Raw genomic sequence first — 15,619 nt, 5'->3', positions numbered from 1 at the left:
GGTGGTGGTGGTGGTGTTGGTAGTGGTGGTGGTCGTGGTGGTGGTGGTGGTCGTGGTGGTGGTGGTGGTGTTGGTAGTGGTGGTCGTGGTGGTGGTGGTGGTCGTGGTGGTGGTCGTGGTGGTGGTGGTGGTCGTGGTGGTGGTCGTGGTCGTGGTGGTGGTCGTGGTGGTGGTGGTCGTGGTGGTGGTGGTGGTGGTGGTCGTGGTAGTGGTGGTCGTGGTGGTGGTGGTGGTGTTGGTAGTGGTGGTGGTGGTCGTGGTGGTGGTGGTCGTGGTGGTGGTGGTGGTGGTGGTCGTGGTGGTGGTCGTGGTGGTGGTGGTGGTGGTGTTGGTAGTGGTGGTGGTGGTGGTGGTCGTGGTGGTGGTCGTGGTGGTGGTGGTCGTGGTGGTGGTGGTCGTGGTGGTGGTGGTGGTCGTGGTGGTGGTCGTGGTGGTAGTGGTGGTGGTGGTCGTGGTGGTGGTGGTGGTGTTGGTAGTGGTGGTGGTGGTCGTGGTGGTGGTGGTGGTCGTGGTGGTGGTGGTGGTGGTGGTGGTGGTCGTGGTGGTGGTGGTCGTGGTGGTGGTGGTCGTGGTGGTGGTGGTGGTGGTCGTGGTGGTGGTGGTCGTGGTGGTGGTGGTAGTAGTGGTGGTGGTGGTGGTCGTGGTGGTGGTGGTGTCCGATCCGTCTCCAGCAGGATGCTCGCGGTCGCCGATTTGTTTTCGAGACGCAGTTCGAGGCGACGCCGTGGGATACATTCGTTCAGGAGGCGCCGTACGAATGGAATGTAAATTATTGACAATGAAAGCGGCGTTGTCGTTGTTGTCGTTGTTGTTGTGGTTGTTGTTGTGGGAGAATGTCATCAATAAAATAAAACAACGCATCGGTCTCGCAGATGTGTCTGTCCGCATTAAATGGTACAATAATTTATTGTTGTTGTTGTTGTTTATACATAACATCAGCCACGCTTGAATATTCATCGACGAACGCTTTACAGAGACTCAACACTGCCCATTGACTCCTTCGATTAGCACGGTTCACTACGTACGGTGCTAAAGAAGTCACTTAGAGGCGAATTGGAATCTATGAGACCATTTTTTGCCGGTAGAATTGGCGTTACACTTTCCGGCAATAACACAGGAGGTATTCATAATCAACGTTTTTGGGTTTAGATCGCGTTGATTATGAATAATATTGGTCGCGAAAGCCTACGTGTTAAACACAGGAGGCGCTAATATCTTCACAGAATCGAATCGATACCTAGACATCAGGTCTGCATGTGTTTGTGAACCCTAATTTTTTTTTCATGTTGACAATGATGATGTTGTTATAATGGATGATGTTGTTGATGATGATGGTGATGTTGACGGTTGTGGTGGTGATGATGATGATGGTGATGATGATGATGTTGACTCATTCCCTCACTCATTCCCTCGCTCACTCACTCGCATCCTCATTCATTCCCTCACTCACTCATTCCCTCACTCACTTGCATCCTCATTCATTCCCTCACTCATTCCCTCACTCACTCGCATCCTCACTCATTCCCTCACTCACTCGCTCACTCATTCCCTCCCTCACTCACTCGCTTCCTCATTCATTCCCTCACTCACTCGCTCACTCATTCCCTCACTAACTCACTCGCATCCTCACTCATTCCCTCACTCACTCATTCCCTCACTCACTCGCATCCTCACTCATTCCCTCACTCACTCACTCGCTCACTCATTCCCTCACTCACTCACTCGCTCACTCATTCCCATGTCACGTGCTCTCGGTGTTTCACCGTGCGGAGAGCGCTGCGTTGCTGCGCTCACGAAGCCCGCGTGAGTGTTGCATTGGCGCGACTGTGTGTGTGAGTGTGTGTGACTGTGTGACTGTGTGAGTGTGTGACTGTGTGTGTGTGAGTGACTGTGTGTGTGTGTGAGTGACTGTGTGTGAGTGACTGTGTGTGACTGTGTGTGAGTGTGTGTGTGTGACTGTGTGTGTGTGACTGTGTGTGTGTGACTGTGTGTGTGTGACTGTGTGTGACTGTGTGTGTGTGTGACTGTGTGTGTGACTGTGTGTGTGACTGTGTGTGTGACTGTGTGTGTGTGAGTGACTGTGTGTGTGAGTGACTGTGTGACTGTGTGTGTGAGTGTGTGTGAGTGACTGTGTGTGAGTATGTGTGTCCTTGTTGTCATTGTTGTCGTTGTTGTTTTTGTTGGTGTTGTCGTTGTTGTTGTCGTCGTTGTTGTTGTCGTCGTTGTTGTTGTTTTTGTTGGTTTTGTCGTTGTTGTTGTCGTTGTTGTCGTTGTTGTTGTCGTCGTTGTTGTTGTCGTTGTTGTCGTTGTTGTCGTCATTGTGAGTGTTGCATTGGCGCGACTGTGTGTGTGAGTGTGTGTGACTGTGTGAGTGTGTGACTGTGTGTGTGTGTGAGTGACTGTGTGTGTGTGAGTGACTGTGTGTGAGTGACTGTGTGTGACTGTGTGTGACTGTGTGTGAGTGTGTGTGTGTGACTGTGTGTGTGTGACTGTGTGTGACTGTGTGTGTGTGTGACTGTGTGTGTGACTGTGTGTGTGACTGTGTGTGACTGTGTGTGTGACTGTGTGTGTGTGAGTGACTGTGTGTGTGAGTGACTGTGTGACTGTGTGTGTGAGTGTGTGTGAGTGACTGTGTGTGAGTATGTGTGTCCTTGTTGTCATTGTTGTCGTTGTTGTTTTTGTTGGTGTTGTCGTTGTTGTTGTCGTCGTTGTTGTTGTCGTCGTTGTTGTTGTTTTTGTTGGTTTTGTCGTTGTTGTTGTCGTTGTTGTCGTTGTTGTTGTCGTCGTTGTTGTTGTCGTTGTTGTCGTTGTTGTCGTCATTGTGAGTGTTGCATTGGCGCGACTGTGTGTGTGAGTGTGTGTGACTGTGTGAGTGTGTGACTGTGTGTGTGTGTGAGTGACTGTGTGTGTGTGTGAGTGACTGTGTGTGAGTGACTGTGTGTGACTGTGTGTGACTGTGTGTGTGAGTGTGTGTGTGACTGTGTGTGTGTGACTGTGTGTGTGACTGTGTGTGTGTGTGACTGTGTGTGTGACTGTGTGTGTGACTGTGTGTGACTGTGTGTGTGACTGTGTGTGTGACTGTGTGTGTGTGAGTGACTGTGTGTGTGAGTGACTGTGTGACTGTGTGTGTGAGTGTGTGTGAGTGACTGTGTGTGAGTATGTGTGTCCTTGTTGTCATTGTTGTCGTTGTTGTTTTTGTTGGTGTTGTCGTTGTTGTTGTCGTCGTTGTTGTTGTCGTCGTTGTTGTTGTTTTTGTTGGTTTTGTCGTTGTTGTTGTCGTTGTTGTCGTTGTTGTTGTCGTCGTTGTTGTTGTCGTTGTTGTCGTTGTTGTCGTCATTGTTGTTGTTGTCGTCGTCGTCGTTGTTGTCGTTGTCGTCGTCGTTGTCGTCGTCGTTGTTGTTGTCGTTGTTGTCGTTGTTGTTGTTGTTGTCGTTATTGACGCACGTGTTTGCTAACGCGCGCCTCCGACGATCACGGTGGGGCTACGTACGGCGCGCAAGAAGTCCCGCGTGCAATCAGCGCGTGCAGATGAGCGGTGGGTCTAGTGGTGTGGTCCGATCAGCCGCTGCACATCGATCCACGCGCAACGCCGCAGGGTTCCATTCCCGACAGCGGCAATACAGCTTCGGCAAGCGATCTGTTGCAATCCCCCCTCTCCTAGGTCGACTCAGCCTGAACATAGACACACGCTGTGATAATACAGTCTATATGGGCTTAGACCTACAGTCTATATGAGCTTAGACCTACAGTCTATATGGGCTTAGACCTACAGTCTATTGGGCTTAGACCTACAGTCTATATGGGCTTAGTCCTACAGTCTCTATGAGCTTAGACCTACAGTCTATATGGGCTTAGACCTACAGTCTATATGAGCTTAGACCTACAGTCTATATGGGCTTAGTCCTACAGTCTATATGGGCTTAGACCTACAGTCTATATGGGCTTAGACCTACAGTCTATATGGGCTTAAACCTACAGTCTATATGAGCTTAGACCTACAGTCTATATGAGCTTAGACCTACAGTCTATATGGGCTTAGAACTACAAGTCTATATGAGCTTAGACCTACAGTCTATATGGGCTTAGACCTACAGTCTATATGGGCTTAGACCTACAAGTCTATATGAGCTTAGTCCTACAGTCTATATGGGCTTAGACCAGCAGTCTATATGGGCTGTATTGTAAACGCGTTTGAACCCGGCAACCTAAGTTCGATCACCGCCCCAGACTTAACAATCAGTGATCGATTGATACCTCTGAAGCGATCTATCTTATATAGGTGCAAATCCTATACCTATCCAGCACTGACCAGCGTGGTGAAGTATGGTCAAAACAACCTAAATTGCACAGCACTGCGTCCGTTATTGAATTTAACGCTGTTTCAAATACCACGGGTGTAAGTCCATTTGAAAATAACGTGAGATAATGCACATCGCAATGCGTTTAATTGTGTACGCGTGATATGTGTTATTACACTAATTAATATGTAGACCTATAAAAAGCTACACGTTTAATGTATCGTAACCATAACCATATATAACACGCAAAGCCGACAGACTTTACACAGTTTGTCACATATCTATATTTAACGTTTGCGCGTGTGATAAAATAGATTATAAACGTAATTCAATAACCTAAACCTCTCGTTTTTAACTGTGCAATATGGTCTATATGATAGATACAGGGCGTCTAAATACCGTCTATAAAAGTCGACAATACCTTCAGTACACGTACACAGCTTCGATACAATGTAGTATATGATGCGTGAAGTAGTTTCACTTTATTTGGTTTGGATAATGTACGAACGCATGAGTGAATGAGTGAGTGGATAGGTGAGTGGATGAGCGAGTGGATAGGTGAGTGGATGAGTGAGTGAACGAGTGGATAGGTGAGTGGATGAGTGAGTGAATGAGTGAGTGGATAGGTGAGTGAATGAGCGAGTGGATAGGTGAGTGGATGGGCGAGTGAATGAGTGAGTGGATAGGTGAGTGAATGAGCGAGTGTATGAGTGAGAGGATAGGTGATGATGAGTTTGGCGAGTGAATGAGTGAGTGGATGAGCGAGTGAATGAGTGAGTGGATTGGTGAGTGGATGGGCGAGTGAATGAGTGGATGAGTGAGTGGATGAGTGAGTGGATGAGCGAGTGGATGAGTGAGTGGATGAGCGAGTGAATGAGTGAGTGGATAGGTGAGTGAATGAGCGAGTGTATGAGTGAGTCGATAGGTGATGTGATGGGCGAGTGAATGAGTGAGTGGATAGTTGAGTGGATGAATGAGTGAATGAGCGAGTGAATGAGTGGGTGGATGGGCGAGTGGATGAGTAAATAGGTGAGTGGATGAGCGAGTGAATGAGCGAGTGGATAGGTGAGTGAATGAGTGAGTTGATAGGTGAGTGAATGAGTGAGTGAATGAGCGAGTGGATAGGTGAGTGGATGAGTGAGTGGATGAGTGAGTGAATGGGTGAGTGGATGAGTGAGTGAATGAATGAGCGAGTGGATAGGTGAGTGGATGAGCGAGTGAATGAGCGAGTGGATAGGTGAGTGGATGAGTGAGTTGATAGGTGAGTGAATGAGTGAGTGAATGAGCGAGTGGATAGGTGAGTGGATGAGTGAGTGGATGAGTGAGTGGATAGGTGAGTGAATGGGTGAGTTGATAGGTGAGTGAATGAGTGAGTGAATGAGTGAGTGGATGAGTGAGTGGATGAGTGAGTGAATGAATGAGCGAGTGGATAGGTGAGTGGATGAGCGAGTGAATGAGTGGATAGGTGAGTGGATGAGCGAGGGAATGAGTGAGTGGATAGGTGAGTGACTGAGTGAATGAGTGAGTGGATGGGCGAGTGAATGAGTGAATGGATGGGCAAGTGGATGAGTGGATAGGTGATTGGATGAACGAGTGAATGAGTGAGTGGATAGGCGAGTGACTGAGGGAGTGAATGAGTGAGTGGATGAGTGAGTGGATAGGTGAGTGACTGAGTGAATGAGTGAGTGGATGGGCGAGTGAATGAGTGGATAGGTGATTGGATGAACGAGTGAATGAGTGAGTGGATAGGCGAGTGAATGAGGGAGTGAATGAGTGAGTGGATGAGTGAGTGAATGAGTGAGTTGATGGGCGAGCGGATGAGCGAGTGAATGAGCGAGTGAATGAGCGAGTGGATGAGCGAGTGAATGAGTGACTGGATGGGCGAGTGGATGAGCGAGTGAATGAGCGAGTGAATGAGTGAGTGGATGAGTGAGTGAATGAGCGAGTGGATGAGTGAGTGGATAGGTGAGTGAATGAGTGAGTAGATAGGTGAGTGAATGAAGTGGGTGAGTGATGGCGGGTGAGTAATTGAGTGAGAAAAGGCTGAGTGAGTGAATTTAAAATCAAATTAAACAAATAGTAATCAGACCAAACACAACTAAATCGGAATAAAAAAAAAATTGCAGATCTTCAATCTACGACATTAATGTAAACTGTATATTGGTACATAACATGCATTCAGTCGATATATTCAATATTTACATTTAATGACATTTATACACAGTCTATAAAATACAGTATTTGACAGAAATATATATGTATGTACAGCTTCATAAATACTGTATGTAATGCACAATTACAATTATACAGTGAAGAAAATATTCAGCCCTTTGTCAATGTACTGCTGGATGAAGGCCTTCGCCTAACTTACAGTCGTGGGTGCGATTTTTAAACCATAATTAACCACTTATAATTAGCGATAGAAGTTCAACATGCAGCACAAACATACACACTGCCCATAGACTAACACTGCCCATAGACTAACACTACCCATAGACTAACACTACCCATAGACGAACACTGCCCATAGACTAAACACTGCCCAGAGACTCAACACTCCCCATAGACTCAACACTGCCCATAGACTCAACACTCCCCATAGACTCAACACTGCCCATAGACTCAACACTGCCCATAGACTCAACACTCCCCATAGACTCAACACTACACATAGACTAACACTACCCATAGATTCAACACTGCCCGTAGACTCAACACTACCCGTAGACTCAACACTGCCCATAGACTCAACACTGCCCATAGACTCAACACTGCCCATAGACTCAACACTACACATAGACTAACACTACCCATAGATTCAACACTGCCCGTAGACTCAACACTACCCGTAGACTCAACACTGCCCATAGACTCAACACTGCCCATAGACTCAACACTACCCATAGACTCAACACTGCCCATAGACTCAACACTACCCGTAGACTCAACACTGCCCATAGACTCAACACTGCCCATAGACTCAACACTACACATAGACTAACACTACCCATAGACTCAACACTGCCCATAGACTCAACACTGCCCATAGACTCAACACTGCTCATAGACTCAACACTGCCCATAGACTCAACACTGCCCATAGACTCAACACTGCCCATAGACTCAACACTGCCCATAGACTCAACACTGCCCGTAGACTCAACACTACCCATAGACTCAACACTACCCGTAGACTCAACACTACCCATAGATTCAACACTGCCCATAGACTCAACACTGCCCATAGACTCAACACTGCCCATAGACTCAACACTGCTCATAGACTCAACACTGCTCATAGATTCAACACTGCCCATAGACTCAACACTGCTCATAGACTCAACACTGCTCATAGACTCAACACTACCCGTAGACTCAACACTGCCCATAGACTCAACACTGCCCATAGACCAGAGGTGGGACAAAGTCATTGTTATGCAAGTCCAAGTCGAGTCGCAAGTCATCAAATTCATGACTCGAGTCTGACTCGAGTCCAAGTCACATGACTCGAGTCCACATCTCATAGGTGGGACAAAGTCATTGTTATGCAAGTCCAAGTCGAGTCGCAAGTCATCAAATTCATGACTCGAGTCTGACTCGAGTCCAAGTCACATGACTCGAGTCCACATCTCATAGGTGGGACAAAGTCATTGTTATGCAAGTCCAAGTCGAGTCGCAAGTCATCAAATTCATGACTCGAGTCTGACTCGAGTCCAAGTCACATGACTCGAGTCCACACCTCTGCCATAGACTCAACACTGCCCATAGACTCAACACTGCTCATAGATTCAACACTGCCCATAGACTCAACACTGCCCATAGACTCAACACTGCTCATAGATTCAACACTGCCCATAGACTCAACACTGCCCATAGACTCAACACTGCCCATAGACTCAACACTACCCATAGACTCAACACTACCCAGAGACTCAACACTGCCCATAGACTCAACACTACCCATAGACTCAACACTGCCCATAGACTCAACACTGCCCATAGACTCAACACTGCCCATAGACTCAACACTACCCATAGACTCAACACTACCCATAGACTCAACACTGCCCATAGACTCAACACTACCCATAGACTCAACACTGCCCATAGACTCAACACTGCCCATAGACTCAACACTGCCCATAGACTCAACACTGCCCATAGACTCAACACTGCCCATAGACTCAACACTGCCCATAGACTCAACACTGCCCATAGACTCAACACTGCCCATAGACTCAACACTGCCCATAGACTCAACACTGCCCATAGACTCAACACTGCCCATAGACTCAACACTGCCCATTGACTAACACTACCCATAGACTAACACTGCCCATAGACTCAACACTACCCATAGACTAACACTGCCCATAGACTAACACTGCCCATAGACTCAACACTGCCCATAGACTCAACACTGCCCATAGACTCAACACTGCCCATAGACTCAACACTACCCATAGACTCAACACTACCCATAGACTCAACACTACCCATAGACTAACACTGCCCATAGACTAACAACTAACCCATACACTAACACTAATATCATCGCCACTGGGGAGACAAAGGCGGCCGGGCGTGGCTGCTGGCCACCCACCACGCCGGTCAATTCGGGGTACCATAGAAATGGAGTACTGTACAATAATTGATGTTGCGACACTGTCCTCTGATAAGACAAAGATCACCCGTATAGCCTTAACACGCTGTTGGGGCAAGTGCTTTTAGCGAGCACCTATGGAGGGTGGCACGGCACACGAGGGGGGTGGGTGGCCAGCACCACGCCCCGCCACCTTTGTCTCCCTAGTGGCGATGGCCAACACCAGTGACGATTATCTGAACCGGTCTTGGGCCTCCCCTAGGTCGACTCGGCCTCAAATTAGTACCACCCGGTGCGGTGTAAAGGCGGCCGGGCGTGGGTGCTGACGATAGTTGCCCCTGCCTGTCTCTGCCGTACACTGCGAGAAATGTAGCAGGAGACCTCTTTGCCAAAATCCATGGACCTCCCCATCGATTGCGCAATTGAATGCCTGCAGTGGGATCGATGCGATGTTAAGTTTAATCATTTATCGGCTCTTTAAAAGCATGATAAATGGCATCGCGAATGCGATATTGTTTACTCAACCTCGCAAAACGCATTAGGAGCTCGCTAATGTGTTTTGCTGCTGCGCTTACAAGAGAGTGTGTGTGTGTGTATATATACTGTACTGCATCCATATACAGTACTATTTATATACTGTATTTATGGAGATTCCGTGCATTCATTACTCGCTCGATATGTCCGAAATGCTGCTAAGCCGCCTTGTAGTCGGGATTTATTGGCGTAAGGCACTACCACTAAGAGCACTTGGTGTGACAGGGCCAGTTTGACACGTGGTCATCCACAATACAGGGTTTTGTGTTTATTTCGCTTAGATCGCGTAAATCTATAAATGTGTCGTTAAACCCGCCACCAGCCGACACGGCCAATTAATAAGGTATCACAAGTGATGTCATCACATCTACCCCTCTATTTAAAGAACGAAACAGGTGGACACAAGGTGAGTCACTCACCAGGCAAGTCGCTCACCAGGTGAGTCACACACCAGGTGAGTCACTCCCCAGGTGAGTCACTCGCCAGGTGAGTCACACGCCAGGCGAGTCACTCACCAGGTGAGTCACTCCCCAGGCGAGTCACTCACCTGGTGAGTCACTCACCAGGTGAGTCACTCACCAGGTGAGTCACACGCCAGGCGAGTCACTCACCAGGTGAGTCACTCACCAGGTGAGTCACTCCCCAGGCGAGTCACTCACCTGGTGAGTCACTCACCAGGTGAGTCACTCACCAGGTGAGTCACACACCAGGTGAGTCACTCACCAGGTGAGTCACTCCCCAGGCGAGTCACTCACCTGGTGAGTCACTCACCAGGTGAGTCACTCACCAGGTGAGTCACACACCAGGTGAGTCACACACCAGGTGAGTCACTCACCAGGCGTGCAGAGCGACCCTCGCCCCGACACTGGCCACGTCTACGTGAGACCGGCATGCTCACTACGCAAATCAAACACAGCATCTCGGGAAAATCAGACGCACCAACAGACCTGTGCCAGTGAAGTTCTACAGATCTGGCGACACACCACACCACCCCACAGACCACACCACCAACACCACACCCACACACCACCAACACCACACACCATACACACTACACACACCACACAAACCACACAGACACACACCACACCCCACACCACACACATCACACAGACACACACCACACGACACACCACACACACTACACCACACACACACCACACACACAACACCACACAACACACCACACACCACACACACGACAAACCACACACACACCACACACCACACCACACACCACACACACCACGCCACACACCACACACACCAGACACCACACACACACCATACCACACACACACCACACCGCACACCACACACACCACACACACACCACACACACACCACACACACAGCACACACACCACACCACACACACCACACACACTACACCACACACACCACACCATACACACCACAACACACACACCACACCACACACACACACCACACACACCACACACACCACACACCACACCACACACACCACACACACCACACACACCACACACACTACACCACACACACCAGACCATGCACACCACACCACACACACCACCACACCACACCACACACCACCACACACCACACACCACACACACCACACCACACACACCACACACACCACACCACACCACATACCACACACCACACACCACACACCACACCACACACCACTCACCACACCACACACACACCACACACACCACACACACTACACCACACACACTACACCACACACACCACACCACACACACCACACCACACACACACCACACACACCACACCACATACCACACACCATACACCACTCACCACACCACACACACCACACACCACACAACACACCACACTACACACCACGCCTACCGGATTATAAGACGAACCTACGACGTGAAATACACGGAGCAGGCGGGCACCGTGCGTCTTATAATCCGGTAACTTATTCACAAGCCGCGTTACTTAGCGATACTCTTCTTAGGTTCCTTGCAGTCACGAAAGCTTCAAATCTAGAATTAGCGATACTCGTAGAGTGATTTGCGCAACACTGTTAATCCATTTGGGGGGGGGGCGTGGTTGGGTTGTTTGACCATACTTCACCACACCGGTCAGTGCGCATCGGTGACGAGGGTGGCCGAGCGAGGGCGAGGTTGGGGTGAGGGTATCACGGGACAGGTTCAGACCGTCGCTTGCCACTCGATGACTGCTGTGGTCAGGGATCAAACTCTGGCACGCTGGGTTCAGAGCACGGCGCGCTAACCACTGCGCCACCGCTCCACTTACGGAACGATTCTCGATTTGGGCGGAACGTTCAGCGGCGTTTTTACTTCTGAGCACTTCGCTTTGTATTGTCGGGGCACCCACGAGGGGGTGGTTGGAGTGGCGAATGCCGCACCAGGCCGCCTTTGTCTCTCCAGTGCGGCTGATCACACACGGCATCGAGTACGCATTTGAAAGCTGAATATTTTCTAGGGGAGGTCCAGGACAAGTTGAGATCACACGTTCCACTGATATTGTGAACTGCGAGCATACACACTTTATACATGCACACACACACACACGCGCGCGCTCTCTGTATGTTGAACTTCTTTCACACCCTACGTAGCCAACTGTGCTAACCGGCGGTGTGTAAATGGGTGTCTAACATAGCGCGAATAGACTGTTGGGGCAATTGCTGCGAGCGAGGACATTTTAAAGTGGTTCGATTATTTTTTTTTGCCAGGGGAAAGCGTGAGCACAAGTTACATTCCCGGCCACGTTTCACGTCAGCGGCGGGCGACTTCTGCAGCAAGCGTTGTAGTTTTATTTGGAGTGTTTTGGCCGCTAGGAATGTCCACGTGGTGATGAGCCACTGCGGTGAGCTATCGTTCGTGATGGGCAGGGCGGTTTTGAAAAATAAGCTCAGTGATGAAGCTGGTTGTGGATTACTAGCGAAACGTCGTAACTCAGATTGTAAATGTTGTGGCTTGGCTCTCCAACACACCGGTTAGTGCTGTACTAGTATACTACACTATACACTACACTACTATACACTAGTGCTGTACTAGTATACTACACTATACACTACTATACACTACACTATACACTACACACTAGTGCTGTACTAGTACACTACACTATACACTACACACTAGTGCTGTACTAGTATACTACACTATACACTACTATACACTACACACTAGTGCTGTACTAGTATACTGCATTATACACTACACCACTATACACTACATTATACACTACACTATACACTACACTACTATACACTATACACTACACTATACACTAGTGCTGTACTAGTATACTACACTATACACTACACTATACACTACACACTAGTGCTGTACTAGTATATGACACTATACACTACACTATACACTACACACTAGTGCTGTACTAGTATACTACACTATACACTACACTATACACTACACACTATTGCTGTACTAGTATACTACACTATACACTACACATTAGTGCTGTACTAGTATACTACACTATACACTACACTATACACTAGTGCTGTACTAGTATACTACACTATACACTACACTATACACTACACACTAGTGCTGTACTAGTGACGAATTGGCTACGTTCTGTTAACGTGACAACCCTCACTAGTTGGCTGTGTCGGGTGGTGGCGGGTTTAACGACACATTTATAGATTTACGCGATCTAACCCAAACAAAACCTCTATTATGGATGGTCGCGAAAGCCGACTACGTCTTGAACCAAACTCAGTGGGCTATACCTGCTAAAATAAAATAGTTTAGTTTCATATCCTTGCTTCTTTCGGCAAAGTCACGTAGAAGGTAAATAATAAAATTATAATAAACATTTTTTTTTTATTATTTCCCTTTTACGTGACTTTTACCGAAAGAACCAAGAATATGAATCCTTGCAGTCACGACAGCTTTAAAATAAAAGAGTTTAGTTTAATTGTTTGTGAGTGGTGTGTTTACCTTTGCTATACGTTGCGCTCCTATCGTGATTTCGTATTGTTTGTTGTTGTTGTTGCAAGGTTCTGAACCGCCCCTACTGGACACTGTAAAAAATAAAATAACTTTATAGCTCATCGGATTCCTCCTCCTTTATAAGATGCGAATTCCGATTTTGAATCAGTCCTCCAGCATCCCCCCCCTCCCCCCGCCGCCATGTTCATCAACCCGCACTGACAAACGAGGTGAAGTATGGTCAAACCTCCCCCCCCACCCTACCAACCCCCCCTTACGACCGCCACAGCATTGGGGAGCTCCGTCATCCAGCAGTGGATTAACAACGCTCTGCACTAAATTTCGATGTAAAGCTTTCGTGACTGCAGGGATTCATCTTCTTGGTTCTTTCGGTAAAGTCACGTAGGATGGAAATAATAAAATAATAAACATAAAACATAATATAATCATTCTCACGACGTTTCGGCCACAACGCAAGCAGCCGTCCTCAGGTGGAGAACAGGACTCTGTCTCCTCGACAGACCTGCTCTCCACCTGAGGACGGCTGCTTGCGTTGTGGCCGAAACGTCGTGAGAATTATTTTATTATGTTTTATTTTTATAATTTTATTATTTCCATTCTACCTGACTTTACCGAAAGAACCAAGAAAACGCTCTGCACATTACGCTTCCTACGTTACATCTATACCACAATCGTGCCATTCACACAAATCGTGGTAGACACGCTCATTGCAACCGCTCCCAACACGTGGTTCGCACAGCGCGGCCATCAACGCACAGCAGAAGGGAACCAACGGTGCCGTGCACAGTGACACTGAACTCGAGAAAGAAGAACACGTGGATGATTAGAGAACTTTAGTCCGCAGGTTTTAATAAGTGCGCAGCAGTCGTCACGAGAGCGAATCGTGGGGGGCAAATTTGGCAGGACGCATGGCGCGGCTCGAAGGGGTCTCTAACCGTGGCAGGGTGGTCGAGGGCAGTGACGGAACGGCAGCCCAAGGTAGTTGGAGCTTATGCGAGGGGCCTGTTCGCCTTCGTCCCAGCAGTGGATTTGCCGTGGCCGACTGTGTAATTATTAAACCGCGTTCCGTACCGCGCACAGCACTCCCACAAGGAGAATTTACTTGTCAGCAAAGTGTGTGGATTTCCCAGCAGTAGCAGCAGCAGCATCAGCAGCAGCAGCCTCTATATAAGAACATCACAATCGTCGATCATCATGATGCATCATCATCATCGTCATGGTCAATACGTTTATATCGTATCTGTTCATCATCATACTCAGCGTGCATCATCATAATCCGTCTCAATATTCCATGGGAGATTAGGCGCTGGTTTGCGAAGGGAGATGTTATATTGTTTTGCTCGGCAGAGGGCAGTAGAACCAACCTGAAGCCATTCCACCTCCCTCTGAACAAAGATCGGGCACGGGATATTTTAAACTCGTCTTTATCTCGCATTATTCGGCTTGTTTGCCCAGGAAAGCCACACTGAGTCTCGTGACTATTTTCAAGAGGGTCCTGCCAAGTGTTCACAGCTTTTGGTGGTTGGGGCTGATGCTTAACTCAACTCCAAATGTCTTCATTTGCGGGGAACAAATTTATTTTTTGTCCGTTCATTTAATTTTTTTAAAAACCGAATTCAGACCACGACGCCGCCACGCAGCGGCAAAGCAAACGAATGCCGCCACGAGATCTTTAACGTCCACCGTGAAACGCACGCCGCGTTTGTGTCGCTATCTTACGGCTAACACGACCCCGCAGCATTAATCAGGGCGGCCGCTTGACTCGAACCGTCAACCTCCGCAAAACAAGCGAAGGCTCAAATTTCGATTTAAAGCTTTCGTGACTGCAGGGATTCATCTTCTTGGTTATTTCGGTAAAGTCACGTGACTTTACCGAAAGAACCAAGAAGAAGCGAAGGCTCTTTAAACCTCGACACCCTTTTGCAAAAGTACGAGCCATGCTGCCTGAGTGTACGGCATTACCATCGTGTCCACACGATGCACGCAAAACAACGTGCAGCTTCCTTGACACGTGTGTACGTACACACGTGTCAGACAATGCTGTTGGAGATACACGTTAGTGAATGAGCCCACTTTCGCTTGCATGTAAGGAACACGCGGAAGTTAGGGAGCGCCTATTACCAGTCACGGGGGGGGGTTATGCAAAGTGGCCGCGCATTCCTCGACCGCCTTTGTCGCTTTCGGCCGAGTCGATCTAGGAGAGAGACAGC

Source organism: Lampetra fluviatilis, chromosome 54 (assembly GCF_964198595.1).
Source record: "Lampetra fluviatilis chromosome 54, kcLamFluv1.1, whole genome shotgun sequence".
Taxonomy (NCBI): Eukaryota; Metazoa; Chordata; class Hyperoartia; order Petromyzontiformes; family Petromyzontidae; genus Lampetra; species Lampetra fluviatilis.
This window is presented reverse-complemented; position numbering follows the sequence as displayed.